Genomic DNA, 25,208 nt, shown 5'->3' with positions numbered 1-25,208 from the left:
AATTAAAAAAATAAGAGGAACTAATCTCATAATGAGGGCCCACCCTCCTGACCTCATATAAACCTAATTACCATCCAAAAGCTCCACCCACATAACATCACACTGGGGGTTAGGGCTTCAACATAAATTTTGGTGAGGCACAATGCAATGCATAGCAAAGTATCAGACTCTGCTTTGTCAGGTCCCCATTGAACCTTCCTCCTATCGTTAATTAATTTAATGAAAAATATGATTCATTGACAATAAAGTTAGTCAGCAAACCTAGGGGAGATTTGCACGAATGTCCATGTTTTCCTTGATATCATTAGCGATTGCAATGCCTGAAAAGCTGACTCACTGTTTGCCTTTAGCTACTTTCTTTCTGCCCAGTTCTATTTGAATTTTCACTCCTCTCATTCTTTTGTGCTATATTAAGCTTCAACAAGACATATTTCTGGTGTGGTGATAAAAGCGGCAACTAGATTGACTGACTACATACTGAAATATCAGAGATTTTCCTCCTCTGATAAAAGTTCGTTTTTGTGTGACTTGTGAAAGTGGATGAGTATAAGTCAGAGGATAGAGTTCTTAAAAGAGGTTTGACTTCTTTGGAGACTGACAATTTTGTAGTCTTGACGACATCACACATTTGCTCTCACTCCTCCATGGAAACCAAAATGTGTGAATGAGACTGAAGAAGTCAACTAATCATCACTCCCCCTTTTACTCCCACCTCTACCACTAGCCTAAGGGCTAAGGTTTTTTCCTTCAGTGCCAAGAATGAGTATACTAAAGAATAGAAAGGAACATCACAGTGCTATAAGTTAACTAAATAATGTAACTTCTTGGTTATTGTATTTCCAGTTGCTGCTATAGAATCTTCCATCATTGCCTTAGGCATCTTTGGAATAGAGTTCATATACTCACTCTGAACCCAGATGCCTGAGTTCCAACCAGTCCATGGGTCTCAAGGCATGAAATACTGTGGGTTTTCATTTTATTTTATTTTGCTTTGTTTTTGGTTTAGTGCCTTTCTAGGCAGCCAACCGTATTCATCCTTTCACCAAACATCTATTGAACACCTATTGTGTGCCAAACACTGTAGTGAGTATTGAAGGTACATAAAATACAATTCTCTCCCTTTGATAGACTTACAGTTCCACACACAGATATCCCTTCAAGATAAATCCACAAACAAGTCACTCAAATACGGAGTAATAAGTGTGATGATTAGATGCCTGGATAAAATGCTAACTGAGAAGAGGAATAGTCTATCATTGCCCAGGGAACCATAAAATTGTTCACAGAGGAAGTGACATTTCAGATATGTTTGAAAGAAGGAAAAGTCATTCTGGGCCTAAGGAATAGCATTTGCAAAGATACAGAAATAAAAGGGAAAATAGAGTTTTCAAGAATCTGCAAGAAGTTCAGTTTTATTGAAGCAATGTCAGATGATTTTGCTTGCAAGGGAAATTAGTGATGACAAAGGACTTCCCTATGTTATGCTAAAGCACTTATATTTAGTATTGAATATTTTGGGGCAGAATTACTAACAATTTTCAAAGTTCACTCCAACAAGTACATGGAGGACAGTTTGGAAGGAGACAAGAATGGATGCAAGAAGACTAATTAGAAGACTGTTGCAAAAATGCAAATGAGGGGTGACAAGAGCCTAATAAAAGCAGTGACAGTATAAATAATGAGGAAGGAATATGATTAAAAGGAAATTCCAAAGACCATTATAATAGTATTTTGTGGCTAATTAGATGTGGTTACTGGGGAGAAAGAAACATTTTATGTAACTACCGGATTTCTAGTTTAGGTGACTTGATAGATGATAGTGCCATTAATAGATATCCATAGATAATTCAATATATGTGTCTATAGTAGAGGAGAGGTGTGTATGTTGGAGATAAAAATATATGTATCATCAATGTGGTAGTTGAAGCCATGGGAGTGGATATTTCCCTGGGAAGTTTGTAGAAACATGAAAAGGGGCATTATGAATAGGACCTCTAGAAATAGTAACCTTTAAGGGATAGACACAGGAAGATAAGTTGTTTAAGGAAGAGAATGAATAATAAGAGAGATAGGAAGAAAATGTGGAGAGATGGGTATCAGATGCTTGGAGAGATGTGGTCAAGAAAGATAATGACAGGAGGAGGGCTCACTTAATTCAGTACTTGGGGTATTGGTGACTTTAAAGAGAACATATTTAGTAGAAGGGTGCCAGAAGCAGCATAGGCAAAGTAAGCTGAGACACAAATTAGATGAAAGGAAATGAGGGGTGCAGATTATCCCTTTTTAAATTTTGAAATAAGAATTTAAAAATATTTCAATAACAGCAAACCTTGCTCTAAGGGTCTGTTGTACACTGAGGTAGGCACATAATCAAAATGATTAGCAGCAAATGCTTTCTTAATCTATATCTAATATTGCATGCTTTTTGTATATTGTGCTGTAGTTTTTCTAACATATACATAAATAAAGACCTAATGAGGGTGTTCTTTGTTTCTGAAAGGATGAGCAATCAATTACAGTTTTGGAGATCCCTTATGAAGAGTAAGGCCCACAGACCTACTGACTCCTTTGGTTCTAGAAAAGCTTCTATCTGCCTAAAACCAGCCCCACTTCTTGCCCAGAGGGAATGTTATCCTGTAGGACATGAAGCTCTCTTAGAAGCATCTGAAATTACACATGCTGGGAACACTCTTCTTTCTGTGTACCTTTACTGGGCTTGGCAGAAAGACTTCTATTCAAATCAAGACTGGGGAGCACTCCTGAGTTTATTAGGGATCTTCAGGGCAGTGATGAAAATTAAATTATGAAATCCATGCAGTGCCAATGTTGCTCAATCCCTTTTTTAGAAAATTCTGGCACATCTGGGGGGAGATGTCTGATTTGCACTATCAGTGATGGTAATTCATTGATAGTGAGCCAAGGAGTGAGATAATAATAATGGACCACTTTTATTAAATAGGCAGGCACTTTGTACCAATTAAGTAAATTACTGTTTCCCAGGACACAGATATGGAAACTAATTCAGAGTTGAGTGACTTGCCCTGACAGATTAGTTTTTTAAGAAGTGTGGTGCCCAGCTAGCATGGCTCAGTGGTTGAGCATTGAACTATGAACCAGGAGGTCACAGTTTGATTCCTGGTCAGAGTATATGCCCAAGTTGTGGTCTCAATCTTCCATGGGGGGGTGTGCAGGAGGCAGCCAATCAATGATTCTCTCTCATCATTGATGTTTCTATTTCTCTCTCCCTCTCCCTTCCTCTCTGAAATCAATAAAAATATATTAGACAAGAAGAAATGTGGTGGTGAAGGGAAAGAAATAGCTATGGATAAGACAGGTTTGGTTTGCCATTCACCTGAATTCTTATCTGAACCTTGTCCCTAGAGATGGAGGATGTGTGCCTGGCCCAATGTTTGGAAGCCCTGAGGAGGGATAAGAGGTGAAGGTGGCAAGTTCCCCTAACTTTGAGGTGCTTATGTGTTGTTTGATGAGACAAGAAACAAACATAGAAAAGTGAAGAATAGGTGGTGCTTTTAAAGCTGGATTGTAAAGCGGGTGCTTGGAACTAGGAATGCATTTTGTATCAGGAACTTGCTAAAGATGTGTACATTAATAGATGCATTCATAAATCATATTTGCCTCTTGATACAGCTGAAATGCTGTATATTTGTAATGACAACTAGTATGAGAATATTGTTGTACTAATAATTAAGTAAAATGAACTGTAATGTTAAAAAAAAAAGGTGTGGATTTTATGCTGGTACTCAAAGAGAAGCTGGTTTAATTAGGAATGGGATAAAGTAAGATGAAGGTTTTAGTTGAGATTCTGGTTAGGACTTTTGGCAGCTTCAAGGATATTAGAGGAGACTGCATGATTTTAAAAATCATGTTTAATTTCATATTAAAGCATATGGCTCTTCATTCTTTCATTTGGTTGCATCAGCACTACTCTTATACACATCAACCATAGTTGGAGTTTTTGGCTGAATCATGAATGAAACAAAGAAGAAAATGATAAAGCCACTATAAATTCTTGGCTGCCTGGAAATAGTAATTGTTTTTCACCTCCTAAATACCTGGTCCTTATTTTTCACTCAGCCTATTTTCTCAATACAAGGATCTAGTCACATATTTGCCCCAATTTCAGACTTGGAATTGCCCTTTCCTAGATTTTTTAATCTTCTCTTTTTATCTGGAACTCCTGGGATGACTTCTACCCATTTTAACACCTAAACTATAGGCCTGGTGCATGAAAATTTGTGCGCTGGAGTGAGGGGTGTTCCTCAGCCCAGCCCATACCCTCTCACAGTCTGGGAACCCTCAGGGGTTGTCCTCTGTAGGAGGCAACCGGCAGGCCCATCATGGGGCAGCGCTGGCCATCGCCACCCCCCCCCATCGCCATTCCACTGCCACTGGTTGCTGCCACCTTCCACTCCCCCTATCACCATCTCCTCCATCTACCCATTGGCACAGGCCTTGGCTGGCCTGGTGCTGCCTGCTCGCTACCGGCTCCAATCTGCCCCCCTCCCACTCGCCAAACAGTCCTTCTGCTGTTCAGTTGATTTGCATATTACTCTTTAATGATATAGGATTCTGTTCTCTCTTATGAAATTCCCAACAGATGCCCAACATGACCACATGATCTTTGCTGCTCCTACTTTTCTTGAATTATCAACAGCTGTACTTGTAAATTCCTACCCTTGCCCATTTTGATCCTAATTTTGGTAAGGAAAGTTGAGAATCTTTTGGGTCAGTGGAAAAGGGCCCAAAGAGAAAGAGCAAGTGAGTTTGAGGATATGGGAATATATATGAAAAAAATACCAAAAGAAGAAATATGAGCAGTGGAAGAGAGATATAGTACTCCTGAGTAGAAAGGGGAGAAAAGTGTATGGTAGAATATTTCAGATAAGAAAGCTGTGTTATTCTATAGAGAGTTCTTGATGTGGGTAATGGTGTGAAACTGATTGTTCTAAAATTTAAAGAGAGTATTCATGCATCAAAAATAAATTAATAGTGCTAAAGAAATTTGTAGGTTTGTAGATTCAAGTGAGGCAAAATGATCAGAAATAAGAGAGGGTATAATATTGGTCTTCAAGGATGAATAGAACTCACTCAGAATAAGAGATAAGGGGAAAAGAAAAAGCAGCATTGTGAATATAGGCAGCAATTTCAGATATAAGAAAAGGTCCTTCTGATTGAAATGTAATTTCTTTGTGGAGATAGCTGATGGTCAAGTTTGCAAGTTAGAATGGAGCTAGATTGTGGCCTTAAGTTTCAGTTCAAAGGGTTAACAATTTTTCACATAAGGAATGAAGAACTAGTGATTTTTTCTTAAGCAATAATAGTGACATATTCAAAGTGGAGGTTTATGAGACTTAGATCAACTGTGGTTGCGAAGATAGATCAGAGTGGATAGAGGATTGAGCAAGTGAGACCAGATGTGAGGTAGAAGCCCTGACTTGAGTTAATATTAGGAGGTGGTTGAAAAAGGAGAAATGCAAGAGAAATTACCAAAATTTTGTAACTAATTGGATGGAGATAAGGACAAAAAAATGGGAGTAGTTAGTAATGACAATGAGCTTTAACTAGAGCAAAGTATAAATTGTAAGAAAGGAATTTATCATAGGAAAACAACTATACACATGCACAAGTTGTTCACTGTGGCCTTGTGTGAAATGGCAAAAAGTTGGAAACAATCTAAAGGTCTGTATTAGTCAGAAAAGCAATGATAGATATTGTAATAAACAATTCTAAAACCGCAATAATTTAACACTATAAAGATACTAGAAGCCCGATGCACAAAATTCATGCATGAATAGGGTCCCTAGGCCTGGTTGGTGATCAGTGCCTATCTGAGGGGTGGCTGGCGGGGTGATTGGGGGGGTCCCCTGCTGGCACCTACCTTGGCCAGCCTGGCATCGCCCACTTGCTGGCCCTGTCCCCCACTGTCACTGGTCACCTCCCTCTGCAGGGCAACTGGCAGTACACCCACCTTGGCTGGCCTGGGGCCTGTGGGCTGGAGCCAGCTCCTGCATTGAGTGTCTGTCCCCTGGTGAACAGTGAGCATCATAGTGACCGGTCATTCTGCTGTTTGGTCGATTTGCATATTAGGCTTTTACTATATAGGATTGCTCACTTGGCAGTCCAATGTGGTCAATGAGGAGAGGGATCATCTGCTCCATAAAGAGGTCCAATTTCCCCAATCTCGTAATACTACCATTGTTCCCCCATGGCCCCCGTGATTACTATGGAAGGGTAAGAAAGCAGAGGAATTTCTTGCAGATTTTAGCACCCAGGCTTAGAAATAGAATGTATCACTTACTTCTACTTTCCGTAGTCCAGAACTAGTTATATTGCCCTACTGTGATTTTTGTGTGTGTGCCCAGGAGGAAAATAGTGTGGTTTGCTGAACACATAGAAGTGTTTCTAACACAAGGTCCTTAGATAGCGATGGGTGTCTTTGGTATGAACTATTGTACTATTCAGATAACAAATGAATTAACAAAACAAAACAAAACAAAAAAGAAACTCATAGGTACACAGACAACAGTATGGTCACTACCAGAGGAGAAGGGAGTGGGGGAGGGTGAACTGGATAAAGGGAGTCTAATATATGGTAGTGGAAGGAAACTAGATTTTTGTTGGTAAGCATGCAATAGAGTATACATATTTCTAATTGTAATGTTATACAATTTAAATTTATATAATGTTATAACCAACATTACATCAATAAATTTAATTTAAAAATAATTAAATATATCTGTATGTATTTACATGGAAAAATCTACAGAATATTTCGTTGATTAAAAAGAACAATTTAACAATGATACAGTATAATATTATAGCACCGAGATGTGAAAAAACAATGTCTTATCTAAGTATATATTCTGTATATGTATGCAAACGTGTAGAAAAATATCTAGAAGAATACCAAAACTCAAACTGTCAACAATGATTATTTTTGAAGAGGACAGGAATGGACCTTGATTATTGGTGGTATGCAAAGTAGACCTTATCTGTAACTTTAAAAGTTTTCACAAGGAAAATGAATTCATATATTAGTGTATGATTAAAATTTATATAAAAAGACATATTTAGAGGTGTGTAAGTTGGTTTATTTGTTTCTAAAAAGCATTTCGGTGTGAATTTAGTTTTTACTTGTTGAATTTAAAGAGCTAATGGAATATAAAGGTTGTTGTTGGTGATTAGGGTCTAGCTGGCAGCTAGAGATGCAGGTTTGGAGCTCTGAGGAGAAGCTAGAGTTAAAGATGTTAATTTGAAAGAAGTTTTTTCAAAGAGAAGTACTGATGCTTTAAGAATGTAAAGAACCTCAAAGCAATGCTCCTCAAAGCACCAATTCATACAAGAGGAGACCCTTGCCGAAACCGGTTTGGCTCAGTGGATAGAGCGTCAGCCTGCGGACTCAAGGGTCCAGGGTTCGATTTCGGTCAAGGGCATGTACCTGGGTTGTGGGCATATCCCCAGTAGGGGTGTGCAGGAGGCAGCTCATTGATGTTATTATCTCGTTGATGTTTCTAACTTTCTATCCCTCTCCCTTCCCCTTGTGGCAGACTATAAACCAATACACTGTTTCTTCACCAAGAAAACTTTGTCTCCAAAGTGTGTCAGCAGAACTAATCTATGTACTTAGTGATTAGTGATTGACATTCTGTACAAACTTCTTATCTCAGCGTGAATCAGGACTAAGAGTTTGCTGATGGGCACATGGGCACAGGTACATGGACTATGGTTTGAGTTGAAGCGATTTATGAAAGAGAGAATCTAGAAATATAAGGATGTTAGATGTGAAACTTGGGATATGACCCCATTTAGAGGGGATAGGAAGAGGAAAAGAGAAAGAATAAGACACTACACTAACATATAGTGTTCCTGAAGTAAAGTGAGAGAAACTTTCAGTGAAAAGAAAGTGATTAACAGTATAACATGCCACAAAGAAATGAAGAATGAGAGAAGAAAAGCCACTGGAGTTGACTGTGTGTGTGTGTGTGTGTGTGTGCACGCGCGCACGCACATAGGCGCCCACATGGGTACATACATGTGGTTACTTATGCTTGGGAAGGTCTATAGTATTATTTTGTGTCAGGAACTGTCATATGCTCTAAAAGTATTATTTCATTTAATGAGTTTACTAATATGGCTTTTATAAGTTGATGACATTAAAATTTCTTAAAGTTAAAAAAAGTAGAAGAATATAGGAGAGTGGTGGGGATAGAAGCCAGAGTACAGAGGTTAAGAAAAGGGCAAGTAGATGAAGATAGGCAGTTGTTGCAGAGAAGACAGACAATTGATACAAAGAAGGAAATATAATATTGGGTAGAAATGTAGGGAGCAGGGAATTTTAAGGAGCTCACTAGTGTCTTTAATTTCAATAAGGTGGGAGGCAATATTGAACAGAGAATGTACGTGATTGATACTATGGGGATGCAATTGGGGAGCCCAAAGCTATTCATAAAATGACTTCAGTGTAATTTTTTTATTTCTTCTATCAAGGCTCAGGACAGAAATTGCAAATGCAGAAGGCAAAGGTTACTTGTGTATTGGCAAAAGGTTAAGGTATTGAGATATTGATGCTACCAACTCTTCAGCCACTTTTTCTTAATCTTGAATTATAATAGGTTGGTTTCTCTCAAGACTCTATGTCAAATAGACAATTGTGACAGTTAAAAATATCTCTTCCAGACTGAGATGTCATTGATGTGTTGACAGAAAAAGCTTTGGAGGCTTCCAGCTCTACTCTTACCCCAAATAAATCTGAAGAGAAAACCAATTCATGCAAGTAGGCCTATGAGTACATCGTCTCTGCCTTTCCATAAATTCCTTTAACACAGAAAGAATGGATGGGAGCCTATCTGACCTTCAAAGAGACTTAAGATTGGGTAGGACTCACTGTGGGGTAAAAGTATCACAGTACAAGGGACGATTGAAAATATTATACTGGGGAATGAAAGACCAAGCTTGACTGGTTAATAGTAATACAAAGATATAGGCACCAAGCTCAGGGATCATAAAATTCCCAATAGTATTTGTAGTGTGACTCTCAAATAACTTCTATGCAGATTATGTTCAGCTAGTAAGTACTGGAAATTTCAGACATTCACAGGTTCTTATCTCCATTTAAGTCCTTGAATAGTTTTAAATCCATTGTACATTCTTTCCCACCTGTCCCTGTTTTCCTCTGTCCTTTTGCTACCTTTCTTTTATATCTTTTTCTGGATACACTTAAATTTTAATACATACAGAGAAAGAGCACTTCTGGACAAAGTTGTGGGCAAAGGCAATGAATTGGCTATGTTAATATTGGACTAGGGAGTCAGTTCTGGCACTAACTGGCTATGTAACCTTGGAGAAATGCCTTCCCTCCTTGGACTTCAAGTTCTGTATCTTTAAAAGGAAGATGTTGAAGTAGATCAACTAAGAATGTATATTAGAAGAAATAGAAAGTATGTTTTCTGAAAATCTGAATGCCTAAGCCCCCTTGTTGTACCCTCAGTAGATACCCAGATATCTATGATCTTGAAAAGTGACCAAGCTGATTCTAATGCATAACTCAAATTGAGAGGCACTAACAATAAGAGACTGTTCAAAGATTTTTGAGCTCTAATGTTATCTGAAAAGATGAGGATGGGGGAAGCAATCTTTCACTCCCTGGTAAGGAAGTGATCTGTTATTTATAAAATTCGGTATTGGGCACCTGGGACAGTAATATAAAATTTCCACATTTTCAATATACAAATGTGTTTTGAAAGACTTAGAAGCTAACACAGAGAGACACTCAACTGCATTTCTCAAAGAAATATCAAAATATGAAAAGAAACTGGGAAGAATAAAAGCAGGACCTTCTTGAAGGGATGACTATAGAGATGTGTCAGTTATAGGCCCAGCCCTCAAGAAGCCTGAGGTTGGTGTCTTACTTTTTCTTAGCTTGGTGACACTTGAAAAGGTCTCTTTAATTTACTGACACTCAGGAATTGCTTTGAGGTATTATTGTAAGGGATATTTGCAGTATGAGGAGCCTTTGCCAAAGAATTACATTTAAACCAATGTTTATGGGAAATTTTGTAGAAAAATTGCTGACCAGGATATTAAAATCTGGTTTTTGGAGTACTTCTGATAGTGTGGAGAGAACTAAATAATTGAGAGTCTATAGTGGAAATGGATATCTGCTATGGATATTAATCATAGGCCAGAGGGCCTTAAGAAGCACAGGGGAAAGAGGTTTTGCATAAGCCCTATGTGATACACTGTTATCTTCAATGGTAGCTAGACTAGAGATAGGAGTTTAGGAAGGTCAACATGAATGTTCCAGGGTGCAGAATTCTTAAGCATGGACTTTAGTCAGTGGGAAAACTCTGAAGGTTCATGTATTCAAGCTTCATTCTTTATAAAATAAATTGATGGTGAGGTAGTATTTTATAGTTGTGCCACTGAAAGGAAAAGTCCATCCAGACAAGTGGACTCACTGTTAAAACAGACATTTGCCATGTCTCCCGTTAGCTCCCAAATCCCCAAGGTGTAAGCTCAGGCCTGAACTAGTGCCAACAATATGGTTTGGACATGGCTAGAAAAACCCAAAGCACCTCCAGGGTTAGCTGTTTGCCATTATGGTCCCAGTGACCAGGCAAGAGAAGATTCTCCCCTAGAGCCTTCTCATGGTGCACACAGTAGCTGCATAGTCTCTGGATAAAGAGTGGCTTACAGCTTTTCATGATTGGAAAGATAAGTTTCTTGCTCTAAAAAAGGAACCTACTTTGTGCTTTTCAGTAAGCAGAACTACAGTCTCTCAGCTTCCATACTCTCCTAATTAAAATGCAGTTGCGCTGAAACCGGTTTGGCTCAGTGGATAGAGAGCATCGGCCTGTGGACTGAAAGGTCCCAGGTTGGATTCTAGTCAAGGGCATGTACCTTGGTTGCGAGCACATCCCCAATAGGGAGTGTGCAAGAGGCAGCTGGTCAAGGATTCTCTCTCATCGATGTTTCTAACTATCCCTCTCTCTTCCTCTCTGTAAAAAATCAATAAAAAATATTTTTAAAAGATAAAATGCAGTTGCTCTTCCCTAGCCGGTTTGGCTCAGTGGATAGAGCATTGGCCTGAGGACTGAAAGATCCCAGGTTCTATTTTAGTCAAGGGTGCATACCTGGGTTGCAGGCTCCATCCCTAGCCCTGACCAGGGCACATGCAGGAAGTAACCAGTCAATGTGTCCCTTTCACATCCGTGTTTCTCTCCCTTTCCCTTCCACTCTCTCTAAAAAACAAAATAAAACCAATGGAAAAATGTTATCAGGTGAGAATTAACAACAACAAAATTTCTAAAACTAAATAAATAATAAAATAAAATGTGGTCATACCTCATTATCATCTAAAATCTCTTGAGTTGCTTTTAGATGTTCTTTGAGAATCAACTCCTGTTTAGGGGTTTTGTGCAGTGATCCTTAGCAACGTTAACATCACCTGGGAACTTGTTAGATATGCAAATTCTCAGGTTCCACACAGGACTAAACTGTAGGGAGGAAGTCTAGTAACCTATGTCTTACCAACTGCTCTAGGTCATTCTGATGCATGCTAGGGTTTGAGTACCCCTGGTATAATAAAATAAATTTGGGCTTTGAAGTCTAACAGGCTTGGGTTTGACCTGTTCTCTACTAGTATACTATTTTAGTAACCTCGAGTAAGGAGAACAACTAATTATTTATTGAGCAATAGAGTACTATTTACCAGATACTTTCAAGGAAGTGTGTGTGTGTGTGTGTGTTTGTGTGTAGTTATATATTATTTTTATCCTCACTTTAGAGATTGGGAAGCTGAGCCTCTGAATGGTTGAGTTGCCTAAGATCTCACAGTCTGAGCTTTTAAACTTCTACTAGTACTTAATTTGAGCCTCAGTTTTCTTATTTGTAAAATGGAGCTATACTATCTTACTTTGAAGAGTTTGGAGAAATAGAAGCAATATATCTTGGGACCAATTCTTACTATGTAGTCTAGCTCAGATGATGCTTTTAGAAAGAATCTTTCTGTAGAATATACTGTATAGTTGCTGCTTTTCCACAATGGTGTTACCAACAGTGTAACCCAAGTAGCAGGAGAAATATGCAACTGCAAGTAGAGCTTGGAGGTATGAGAGAGCCTGTCATGCTTCATGATTTGCAGCTTTAATCCAGGCTGAATCTTTTCCTTACCATTCCCACCTTTCATCCAGGCCTAAGGAAGCTACGGAAAGTAGCCCTCTCCCTGGAAACTCCTCCCCTACAGTGATTTAGGTAAGCCCCAAGAGATCATTTTACTGGGAAATTGGCAATGTGCTCTACTACCTCATCAGTGAGCCCTGGTGGAAACAAGATTGAAAGAGGCCTCTCCCCCAAATCTATCCAGCAAACAATTTGGAGATCCATACTCTGCTAGTGGAAACAAGAGGTGACATGGGTTATTGCTTCTATTTCACCTGAGGAGAAGGAATAAGATAGATGCCTTCCTATGATTTCTAATGAAAAATTGCCATGGAGAACAGGCCTGACTTCTGCCTATTGCCTGTTGGCAGTCAACAAATAGCTACTGGATTGCTCTCAACATTATTGTGGCCCTTTCCCCAGTTGCTTTCCCTATCTTAGTGTTGCACACAGTAGATACATAGTTCATTTGTTCATTTAATCATTGTTAGTTGAGCATCTATAACATGCCAGGCACTATTCCTAGGTTCTGGAGAACCAGAGGTAACACACACACACACACACACACACACACACACACACACACATACACACACCACGAATGCTTCTTGAACTAAATTAAATTGAATCAGATTGAATTGCTTAGCCCTGGGCAAGACACTGAGCTAATTCAGCACTGAAAAGGATCCCAACTGATTTCCACAATAATTTATTTCATGAATATTTATTAAGCACTTACTCTGTATGAGGTACTATTCTAGTTGTCAAGGGTATAGCAGTGTATAAGGCCTTTGATTAAATAGAACTTACTTTCTTTTTTAAAAAAATATATTTTATTGATTTTGTACAGAGAGGAAGGCAGAGATATAGAGTTAGAAACATCGATGTGAGAGAGTCATTGATCAGCTGCCTCTTGCACACCCCCTACTGGGGATATGCCCACAACCAAGGTACATGCCCTTGACCAGAATCGAACCTGGGACCTTTCAGTCCCCAAGCCGACGCTCTATCCATTGAGCCAAACCAGTTTCGGCTAAGAACCTACTTTCTTAAAAAGGAAGTAAGCAATTCTATAAAAAAAGATAATGTAACACAGTAACCAGTGTTGGGATGGAGGTTTGCTTTAAAGTAGATGCAGAATGGTATTTGACTTCAGACCAGAAAGATAAGAAGGAACCAGCCCTGGAAAGATCTAAGGAAAGAGAATTCCAGGCAAAGGGAATGGTATTTTCAAAGTCTAATTTGGCAATAGCTTGGCTCATTGGGTTTCTTTCTCCGAAAGAAAATTGGAGCAAGGTGGAGAATACTTAAGAGAGGTAGGTAGAGATTGAGTCATCCAGGGTAGGGATTTTGGATTTTTGGTTCTCATGTGATGTGAAGTCATTAGACAGTTTTAAGCAGTGGACATACATGGTATGACTTATGTTTTCATGAGACCACTCTGGTAAGCTGTGTGGAAAGTATAAGGGAAAGCATAGAGAAGCTGGGAGACCCATGAAGTAACAATGGCAATGTTCCATTTAAATTTTTAAAATTGTGGCAAGATAAGTATGAAATATAAGCAACAAATTAGGACAACTTGAATATGCATGCTTTGAGTTTAAATTAGTGGCTTGCAAAAGTGTCAGATTATGTTCATTTTGCTGCCTCTCATCTCAGTTAACTGGGACCCATTCAGGTTTGAGCTGAGACTGAAAAGGTCTCTCTACTTTACAACTCTTTTTTCCTGTGTGTGTGTGTATGTGTGTGTGTGTGTGTGTGTGTGTGTGTGTGTGTAAGACACTGTGACATCTCAGTGTATTTACATCTAGTTCTTTAAAATTAATTCTGGCCCTACCTAATATACACTGAGTGGCCAGATTATTATGATATCTGAACGCATAATAATATGGTTACTTAATATATCTATATATTAGAGGCCATTGCAAGAAGAGATTCGTGCAATAGGCCTTCCTTCCCTTGGCTTCCAGCACCGGTTTTCCTCTGGCAGCCAGGACCCAGACCTTCGCTCTGGCCAGAGTCTGTCTTCTTCATCTTTGCTGCATACTCCAGAGTCTGCTGTCTTCATCTTCATCGCAGCCAGAGTGCCACCCCTGTAGATCCCTTTGCCCTCTGCCCTCCCTCTCATAGCAAGCACCCTTCCCTGCCTGGCCACTCCGAGCCTGGAGCAGCTGGGCGGCTGACAACTTTGTCCTTCTATTGTAGTTTGCATATTCTCTCCTGATTGGCTGGTGGGCATAGCGGAGTAATGGTTAATTTGCATGTTTCTCTTTTATTAATATATTGTATATACCTATTAGAGGCCAGTGCATGAATTCATGCATGGGTGAGGTCTGACCAGCCTGGTCAGGGGGAGGGGACATGGGCAGTTGCTGGTCAAACTCTGGTCACGGGGACAATGTGCATATTAACCTTTTATTATATAAGATATACACTGAGTGGCCAGATTATTATGCATTCAGAGATCATAATAATCTGGCCACTCAGTGTATATTCCAAGGAGCAGGAACAATAAAATTATAAACTTTAAAGTAATCATAAATATGTTTATGCTTGCAGAAAAAACTTCAAAACCTTCTTTATAAAGTCTTGAATGCATAAACCACATAAACCAGGAGATAATTATTCACATTATCCTTTTTTTCTTTTCCAAAACATTCCATAACCTTTTCTTCTAAATAGCAATTTCTCTAGTGCAGTTAAATTTTTGTTTACAGATCATGAACCAATCATTACTAATCATTAACTGCATGACAGTGAGGCTAGAGGGCAGGGAAATTATATTAAATTTAAGAAACATCTACTTCATACAAATAAGGAAGAAGTTAGGTCCTAGGGAAAATACAGAGATAAATAAGGTTAATCCCTTGCCCCTTGGAAGCATGAAACATTGTGAGGGAAGACATCCAGTACACAACTAGTTATAACACAAGGCCACCTAGAATAGAGGTCTGTAAAAAAAAAGTGCTATGAAACATGGAAAGAGCAATTTGTTCTGACTAGGAGAGATAGGGGAGGTTTTATAGAAATAAATTTTCTTTAATTTATTCATCCAACATCCTTCATCCAACACTCAGTGTGTGCTAGAAACTGTGATAGATGTTGGGACTATCTTGGTAAACAAGACCATGAACAAGCCATTATAATCTAGTATGATAGGTACTACGAGAGGAATGGCATCAAGTCTAGACTTGGGTAGTCTTGAATAGATTTCTTGGCAGTGTCATCTAAGCTGATGTAGAGGAAGAGTAAAGGTTAGCCAAATAAGAGCAGGTGGGAATGCCGACTGGTGTAGCCACTGTGGAAAACAGTATGGAGTTTCCTCAACGCATTAAAAATGGAACTGCCATTTGACCCAGTAATCCTACTTCTAGAAATATATCCTAAGAATCCCAAAACACCATTCAGAAAGAATATATACACTCTACTAACCAATCTTAATGGCTTATCTTTGGTTAAGACAAAAGAATACCCATAACAAATAGTATAGTAATTGTACCAACATTCTTATATTCCCAACGAGTCTTGAGTAGGATGGGAAAGAGGAATGAGATGACCATTTTTGGGTGTTTGGTTCTTTTTCTGCAGCAGCATCTTATTTAATTAGTTATTTGGCTTCTGCTAATGTTAATAGGATCCTAGAGGACAGCAACACAAATCAAATATTATTTCAGGGGTTTTCACCCCAAACCAATCTTTGTGGGTCTGTTAGAAGTGATTGCCTTCATTTGCTACCAGCAAAGTAGCCCTTTTTATGGAGCTTTCAATGTTAATGGAGGTCTTATGATTTACAACATGTTATTCCAGAGATAATAAATAATTACTTATACATATTTCAAAAACATTATCTTATATTAATTTCTTACATCTTACTATTTCAAACAATCTTCACAAGTACATAATTTACTATCCATTGGAAATAACAGAAGTTTAAAAACTTTTTTGTGAAATATAATATACATACAGAAATATGGATGACACACAAATGTACAACTTAACAAATTATTTTGAAGTAAACAGCTGGATAACCCCACCCAGTAAGCCATTAGAAATATGGATTTGGAATGTGCATGCAGATGCAGATGAATGGATATGCATGTATAAGCATGTGTTTCTGTGTGTATATATTAAATGAAACATGGTTGATTGCATAGTCTGAAAATGACTGTTGACGTTGTTGTCAACATTATGCTGGAAGATTGGCATGCACTGTCACTCTTTATTCCAACTGCTCCATGGGGATAATATGAGGTTCATAGTGATTAAGTGGCTTTTTCGTGTTTGTCCAGCTGGCCCCGACACAGGCCACTCAGCTATAGCCAGGAGAAAGACTGGGCCTCCCAAAAGAAGGCCAGTGTATAAGGACATAAACCAGGTTGTGGCTCAGACACCTCATGGAATGTAGAAAAGTTTCCAAAGGAAAGAACTTTAAGTCACATTTACCAAGAAAGCATGGCAAGCTGCTCTTGTGGTGGGGCTGAGCAGCAAGCTTCTGTGCAGAATTGGTCCTTGCAAGATATGCAAGTTTACAAATGGTATGTACCATTTACCAGAAAATCACTTTGATTCTCCAAACCCCAGTTTTTAAATCTGTAAAATAGTAAACTGTAATCCAGTGTTTCTAGGATAACTAAATGTGACAACTGATAAGAGGAACCTTTGAAAACTAGATTGTGTTACGCATGTGTTAGATGTTATTATCATCTACTAGTCCTATCTCTGTTAAAGCACTTTTAAAGACTCTTTTTATTATGTGCAAGATGAGACTCATCCCTGCAAACTGTAGAGCATAATATGGAAAGACATATTTATTTTCTTGGAAAAATAATAATAAAGGAATGGATTAATATTTGGCCTTTGTTCTAAAATATGAGAACACAATTTGCATGTAACAAAGATGTCTTCATGTAGTAGAAATATATGAAGAGTTTTTTCCCAACCAAAAAATGTTGACTAAGCACAGGGTATTCTGACTCCCAATATGGCCTTTGGGGTCAGGACACACTCTGAAAAAAAAAAGGATGGAGGGAGGGAACAAGCAGCCCCACCTGCCTCCTTTTCCAAAGCAACAAACAACTGCAAGCCATCTGGACTAGGAAGTTGTCATTTTCCCTTTTTACCTAAGGCAGCTTCTTGGAGAATAAGATCAAGCTTCTATTTGTCTGATGAATACTGGGATTTCCCACTTATTTAATTCACTCAGTCTGTATTTTTGTATTTTGTATTTTTTTTAGCACCAACTACGTGTCTAACTCTGTTCTAGGCAGTTCTGTGAGTGGCTGTTCTCTACCCTCAATGAGTGCACAGAAAGGACAAAAATCTATATAATCAGATGTCCAAAGCAAGATGGATGTCATAAACAGGGTAGTTGGGGTCCTGAGAAAGGGGGAATTGTTGGATGTGATCTGGAGGACCAAACGTTAATGGAGATAGAGGCAAGAATAACCACTGCTAGGTTTGTCATGTCTCTGTAGATAATTTTATTTTTCAGTTCTCCCTCAACTTTCTATATGAGTGTGCATGTGTACTCACGTCCACACACACATGCATACGTATCTTAATCATACAAAACCTTTGTGAGCATTCACAATGTGTCAGGCGCTAAAGTAAGCTTTGAAAGCACAATGATGACTAAGGCTGTGTCTCATTTGGCTCTCCACATCAGGCATTTCTTAAAATAGCTGAACCTCAAGTACTTTTTAGCTTGAATTTTCACCACATGCTTCTCTTTTTCCTGATCTTAGACTCTTTTAGGGCTTCATTTTCTGGTTTTTCCTTTTCCTCATCACTTCATTTTACCATATTTCCCCCCTTTTGCCTGTCCTTTTTATTTCCAGCCTATTGAAAAATAAATGCAAATATCTACAGCTCATCCCTGTAGATTTCACTGAGCTGACACTTGCCAGCTATAGTTGCCCCAGACTGTAGCAGGTAAAAAATAAAAAAATAAAATTGCTGATTTTCTTCATTGTTACCATCAAATATTGCCAGGCTGTATACAAGTTCCTCTCCCATCTCTTTTTCTTCTTTCCTCCTTTTCTCTACCCTATTTATTATTTCTTTATCTTCCTACTTCCATCTATTTAGCATCTAAGAATCCCTTATTTTTCAATGATGATCTTTAAAGTCATTTCATTTTTTTTCTGGAATTTTACCTAGTTATCTAATTTCTAGTCTTTTCTCAACCAAATAATTCAATATGATTTACCTCTAGACAGCTAAAATATATATAATGCTTATTTTTACTGTGTGGATTTCATTAGATTACATGTTGGTATGTGCCTTCGTGTCTTCAAAGAATCAAGCCTACTATTAGTTATACACACTAATTGAGGTTATCCCTGGTACTGATAAACTCAGAATTCTCTCCTTTTGAATTATAAATGTATTTCAGAAGTTTTTATAGCCACCTCTGTTTCTAATTCTGTTTTCCTTGGGCCCATAGTAGGATGAGTTTGCATTTCTAAGCACATATGAATTATTGGCAAAGGGAGGAGGGATCCTGGTGGTTGAAAGTGGAGGTACCTGGAAGCAGCCTCTGCATTTGGGAGGAAGGGCAAACTAGGGCTCTAAGTGACCACAGATAATTCACAAAATAAATGATCCACAGGCTAATAATCAAGCAGCGAATGTGCTTTACACACTGCAGCAGGCTTCAAGCCATGATGAAGTGTTTTCTGAGCTGCTTTTGTCGCAGCTGTGAGACTGCTTTTCATATCGGAGCAGAGCAGTACTGCAGACACTAATGGGGCTGCAGAGGTCAGCTCTTGAGGGGCCACCAGTGCGTCTAATACAGTGTCCAAAGGGTGGGACAAGCCTCGGGTCATTAGAAAAAGCTGATGGACAGTCCAAAGGGTAAAGGGATCTTCAAAATCATGGACTTCTGGACAATTAACTTATTAACTAGCCAGAGATTCCATTTGGGGACTGGTGGGTTCAGACTCATCTTCATGGACTAGGATTCAGAGTAGGACCTTAGGACATGATGAATCGAATCTTAAGAAGGAAATGGAGATAAACATTATCTTTTGCTGCCTAGATTAACATTTAGAAGCAGGAAAGGGGGAATAGGTTTTAAGGAAATGCTGTCTCAGAGGTTATACAAAAGCTTTGTGTATAGTCCTAGCATTGCCAATGGATGGCTAGTGGGGCTAAGGCTGCAGATATTTATGTTTTATCAACTTTAAGATGCATGCTTTTCTTTTCTTTGAAGGCAGGATGGGTTTTGCAATCAATGGCATCTTACACTGGCTCTCAGCCATTTTCCTTTTTCTTGAAGAACCGATAAGAAACATTAAGAGGAAAAATACAGTGTTCACATTACAAAAAAAGGTTTGAAAAAAACAAAAATGTAGAAAGAATGAGGAACAATAATCCAACCCTCTCATATCCCCATGACCAAAAGATAATCCCTACTGACATTTTTGTATGTTTTTTCTCATCTTTTTCTGTAAGCCAAGATTTTGTCATTGTGGTTGTTGTTGTTGTTACCATATTGTATATCCAATTTTGTCTTGAATTTTTTACAGCCTGAGATAATGTAATAGGACTAAAAAGTTTTTTTTTAAATAGCATCCATTGGTTTAGTAGTGTTCCATCGTAGTCATGCTTGTCACAAATCCAGTGATTCTAATTGGATCATTTCTAAAAGGAAACGTATAAATTTCCCATGTCATTATGGACATGCCACACACATATATGTACATGTATATGTATGTGTGTGACACATTTTTCATTTTAATGTTTTTGAAATTTGAATTTAACTTCCACTTGATGCCATTTTAGATTTTAAATGCACTAAGTGCCATGCCTAAGTCAAGAACAGTTCATGATGAGGACAGGGCTGAGCTGTTATGATTCTAGCTTTGAAGGATTGACCTAATGAGGATTGCTATCCATTTAGATTTTTGATATCTATATTCCACTGTTGGCTGGAATGGGTGGCACTCTCAAACCACAAATCTAGATGGTTCTGACATATACTGGTGTGAAGACACCACTCATCATCCCACATTGTATAACTGATTCTTGGATTCAAAGATAATCTCCTTCATTCCTGTTCAATGCAATTTTGTTTCAGTCAACCTTCATCCTATTCAGTCACCCAGCAAACATTTAATGGCCCAGGTCATGTGCTGGGGGTTAGGATACAAAGACAACTTCTGACCTCCATGTATTGTGGTGGGAATTTACAATAAAAAGACTGATAAGTTATAGGCATATATGCATAACCCATTGACACAGTCAAGAGTGCAGTGAAGGCCTGGGGAGGGGAGGAGTGAGAAGGATGAGGTCAGTCGGGGGAAAGGGAGACATTTGTAATACTTTTGACAAGAAATATAAATTAAAAATAAAATAAAATATAAAAATAGAAATAAAAAGACTTAAATGCTAAGTTAGAGGTATGTGTATGTGTAAATAAAAGCACAGAAAATGGGTACCCAGTCTAACCTTGGGTTTGAAAGGATGAGACTAGAGTGATATATTCACTTGGCCTTTTATTAGTTGTGTGATCCTTCAGTGTTTCATTCTCCTTATCAATAAAATGAAGATAATACTATCACACCTGGAATTGTAAGAATAAAATGAGTTAATGCATGTAGAGATTTTTAGAATACTTCCTGGAACATGACAAAGGTTGTGAAACTGTTAAATAAATCAAGGAAAGCTCTTCAGCAGCTTCTTAAAAGATGACATTATTTTAAAAGGGCAGGACAAAACCTTTCAGGCAGTAGGGATAAAAAGAACATGGCACATTTTTTAAAGGTATAGATAATATTTTATTATTTGTTTCCTATTAACATCATTTCAATTTTTTATTGTCTAAAGTTTTACATAAGTCTTATTTTTTTCCCAATCGACACCCCCCCCCCCAAGCCATTCCCACCCCAGGCAAGTCCCCACTACCCCTGTGTCTGTGTCCATTGGTTATGCTAATATGCATGCATACAAGTCCTTTAGTTGCTCTCTACCCCCTCCTCCACCCCTGCCATTTGTCTCTGGATCTATTCTTGTTCATCAAATTATGTTGATCATTATATCCCACATATAAGTGAAATCATGTGATATTTATCTTTCTCTGGCTGGCTTATTTCACTTAGCATAATAGAATATGGCACATTTTAAAAACTGCAAGTTTAATAGGGCAGATTATAGACTGTATATTAGCAATAATTAGGAAGGAAGTGACAGGGAGGGTGTCAAACATGGGACTAAGTGTTGTTTGCCATGGTAATGGATTTGTATTGGTTAATGAAAGAGGAGGAAAGCTGTTGAAGAATTTTAAGTCATAATAATTTACCCTTCAATCTATAAAATAGCTATTACCCCACTTTACATATGATAAAGATAGTGCACTAAAACATTAAAAAACTTGCTTGTAGCTATGTAGATAATGACCAAATGAACTTGAATTTGAATCTAGGCTTCAGAGTGCACATACTTAACCCCTATATCATACCACCTTTTCAAGAATACAGGAAGAAAGTGTCAGGTTTGAGATGAAAAAAGTGATGAGTTTAATTTTTTATATGTTAAGTTTGTAACACCTGAGAGGTATTCAAGTGTTTATGTCCTATAGGCAATTGGACATATGAATGGAGAATTTGGCCAAAAAAAAAAGAATCAGGGCTTGCTATTTAGATCGGAGTCAATCATGATAAGCTATAGAGTGAAAATTAGAAATCTGACAGTGAAACAGGGGGAACCCCCAAATCTATCAGATAGGCAGAGGAAAAGGATCTGATAATGTTGACTAAGAATGAGCAGCAAGATAATTAGAAAGAAAAGAAGAGAGTGGAGTAGAAATCAAAATAAAGAGAATTTCAAGAAGGAATATGTAGTTGACAGGGTCAGATTCTGCTGGAAGGTAAAATAAGTCAAAGATATAAAATTATCATTTGGAATTATGGGACTTCTACTTCCAGTACGGTGAAGAAGGCATACTTTTCTCTATTCTGTTCACTAAATATAGTTAAAAACCCTGGTAATTATCAATAGAAAAAAATAAGACTGAAAGTTAGACAGAGAAAGGCAGGCAAACTAGAGACTTTGGGTTCCAAGGAATGACACAAAAGAAGCCCTTTGGGTTTACTCTTGCCTCATATATCCCAGATTGGGTGCAGCAACAATAATGAGCACAGATCCCTTTTCCTGCTGCCTCTAGACAAAAGATCAGGAAAGGGGAAAAGCAGCAAGACAGAAAACTCCAAGCAAACACCACAAAAAAAAATCTGTGGTCCCACTCCCAAACACTGTCAGCAAAGACCAAATCAGGAGGCTAGACTTTCACTCTAGTCAAGCTGTACTGATGCACCCAACCCTACACCAACCCCTGCCAAGAAAATGTTAGAGAATGCTGAGTGGGAGCTGGGATTTTTATCTTCATCAAGAGTTAATAAGGACCCTGTAGCATGGTGTCACTGAAAATCATGTGGGAAGCTTGCACTTTCATTTCCACCTGAACGACAGATCCCACCTTCTAGTTGTTGGAGTAATGTTAGTGGAAGTCTTGTGGAAAGTGTAAACTTTCAACAGTATTCCTCCATAATATCAGTTGAAGCTATGGAAAACTTGGATTTTAATTTCAGCATGGCAGTAACAAGTTAACACCTCTAAAACAAAATAAGTAAGATCCAGAGTCTCGTAACAAAATACCCAAAATGTTCAGGTTTCAATAAGAAATGACTTGTCACATCAAGAACCAGGATGATCTTCACTGGAATGACAAAAAAACTCTCAACCAAAACCAGTAACAAGATGACACAGATGTTAGAATTATTTAAAAAAATGTTTAAAAGTAACTATCATAAAAGTGATTTAATAAGCAATTACAAACACACTTAAAACAAAAATAGAAAACCTCAGCAAAGAAATAAAAATTCTTATCAAAGATACAATAAACAAATTTAAAAAAAAACTCAGTGGATGGGCTCAAATCAGAATGGAGAAGGCAGAAAAAAAAAGTATCTGTGAATTTGAAAACAGAGCAAGAAAAAAAAAATACCCAATGTGAATAATAAACTAAAAAAAAAAAAAAAAATCAGAGAAAGCCCCAATAACTTCCATGTCATTGAAATTCCAGGAGAGGAAAAAAAATGGGTAGAGTTGAAAAAGTGTTTTGAAGGAAAATGGCCAAAATCTCCCCAAATTTGGCAAAAGACATAAACCTACAGCTTCAAGATGCTAATTGAATTAAAAACAATATAAAGAAATCCATGTTAAGACATATCATAGCCAAACTTCTGAAAATTAAAAACATTCTTGAATGCCACCATAGTTAAATTATGATATTTAAAAATATTTAAATATTTGTATTTTTTTTTAAAGAGAGAGAGAAACATGAAGATCAAGTCCACAACAAGGCATGTACTCTGAACTGGGAATCTAACCAGCAACCTCTTGGTACACAGGGTGATGCTCAACCAAGTGCTAATGCAGTGCAGGGTGTGGTTACAGTTGGAGCAGAAAAGAAACTCACCAAAATTAAAGAGTACAAGGAACTGTGGGATCAGGGGTCTAAATGAATTAGTGATCTTTAAAGTCCCCTAAGGATAACAGTGAGGCTTGTATGAGAATGGGATAGGTTAGGAGTGATTCCAAAGTTTGTAATAAATGTGGAAGAATGACCAGAAGGTTTTCTACATGGTATTGAACACCTGTTGAAGATACAAAACTTAGAAGAGGACAATTTTTGCAAGATGAATAACTCTTCGGAAGCAACAGCAGAGGATTAGAAAGATAGTTGATAATGTTGCCTATGACACACTTCAGAAGGACTTAAGGAGAAGTGATGCTCTTAGATGAGATTCATTCGTATATTTGTTCATTCATTCATTCATTCATTCACTAAATAATTATAGATCAGGGCCATATATCCCGGTCTGTCTGGAGACAGAGCTGGTTAATGCATATGTTACTGACATAATTGTTAAGAAATGACTCTGTCACTATCAAAATGTTCCAGTTTGGATAAATTACATAGTCACTGTAGTTGTAGAGCACTTATGACCTGGCTGAGAAGAAAGATCTTTGTTGGCTCCTTATTCTGTATTCTATCATATTTGATATGCGTCATTTGCATGTTTCAGGGTGGTCACTCATCTATTGAGCATTCATCAAAGTCTAGAATCATCAGCCTTATTTCTCCATTTGTTGAAAAAATATCAAGACCCTCAGATATGTTCTGATTATACAATTTCCCTGAGTTCCTAATCCCATGAGTAGGGAAAAGAAACAGCCTGGCCTGGCTAACACTCTGTGAGCTCTGCTTTGTATTTTCTTTTCTTTTTTTTAGGAAGCATTTTGTTTTATTATATTACTTCTGATATGTTATTTATTTATTTATTTATTTTATTGTTTGAAGCATTACAAATAGCAGTACATATGTCTCCTTTATTCCCCATTGACCTTTCCCCCCAGCCTTCCCTACCCACCCCCCAGCATATGCCTTCACCTCCCCCCCATGTCTTGTATCCATTGGTTATGTTTATATGCATGCATACAAGTCTTTGGTTGATCTCTTACAGCCCCCCCCCCCACCTTTGTATTTTTTAATATGTTTTAAAACCAGTCCTTAACAATACATTTAGAAATATAGAGCTGGATTAACACCAAACACTCTAATCAGTAGTCTGTAAAATACTTCAAAACTTTTTTGAAAGTTAAAATTATATTTGGCAGTTTCCAGTATTATGGAATTTCTTTCAGTCTTCATTCTCACTTACTCTCCTTCTACCTCTGCATAAACAAAACAAAACAACAAAAACCACCAAAGACCTTTAGTTCCCCCCCTTTCTGACCTTGTAATATATTTAATGCCTGCAACCTACAATTTAATTGATTTTTAGTAGTTTCTATGTTTTCTTTTCTTCCTTTGGGAATTTTGCACCTGCTATTTTCTTTTCCAGGAACATCTTTCCATTCCTTTCCTCATGCTCTCTTATTGCCTTGTGTTTTTTAAAATATATTTTTATTGATTTTAAAGAGGAAAGGAGAGGGAGAGAGAAATAGAAACATCAATGATGACA

This window comes from Pipistrellus kuhlii, unplaced genomic scaffold, assembly GCF_014108245.1.
Source record: "Pipistrellus kuhlii isolate mPipKuh1 unplaced genomic scaffold, mPipKuh1.p scaffold_m20_p_32, whole genome shotgun sequence".
NCBI classification, from domain to species: domain Eukaryota; kingdom Metazoa; phylum Chordata; class Mammalia; order Chiroptera; family Vespertilionidae; genus Pipistrellus; species Pipistrellus kuhlii.
The sequence above is the reverse complement of the archived record's forward strand: the minus strand, read 5'-3'. Positions refer to the sequence as shown.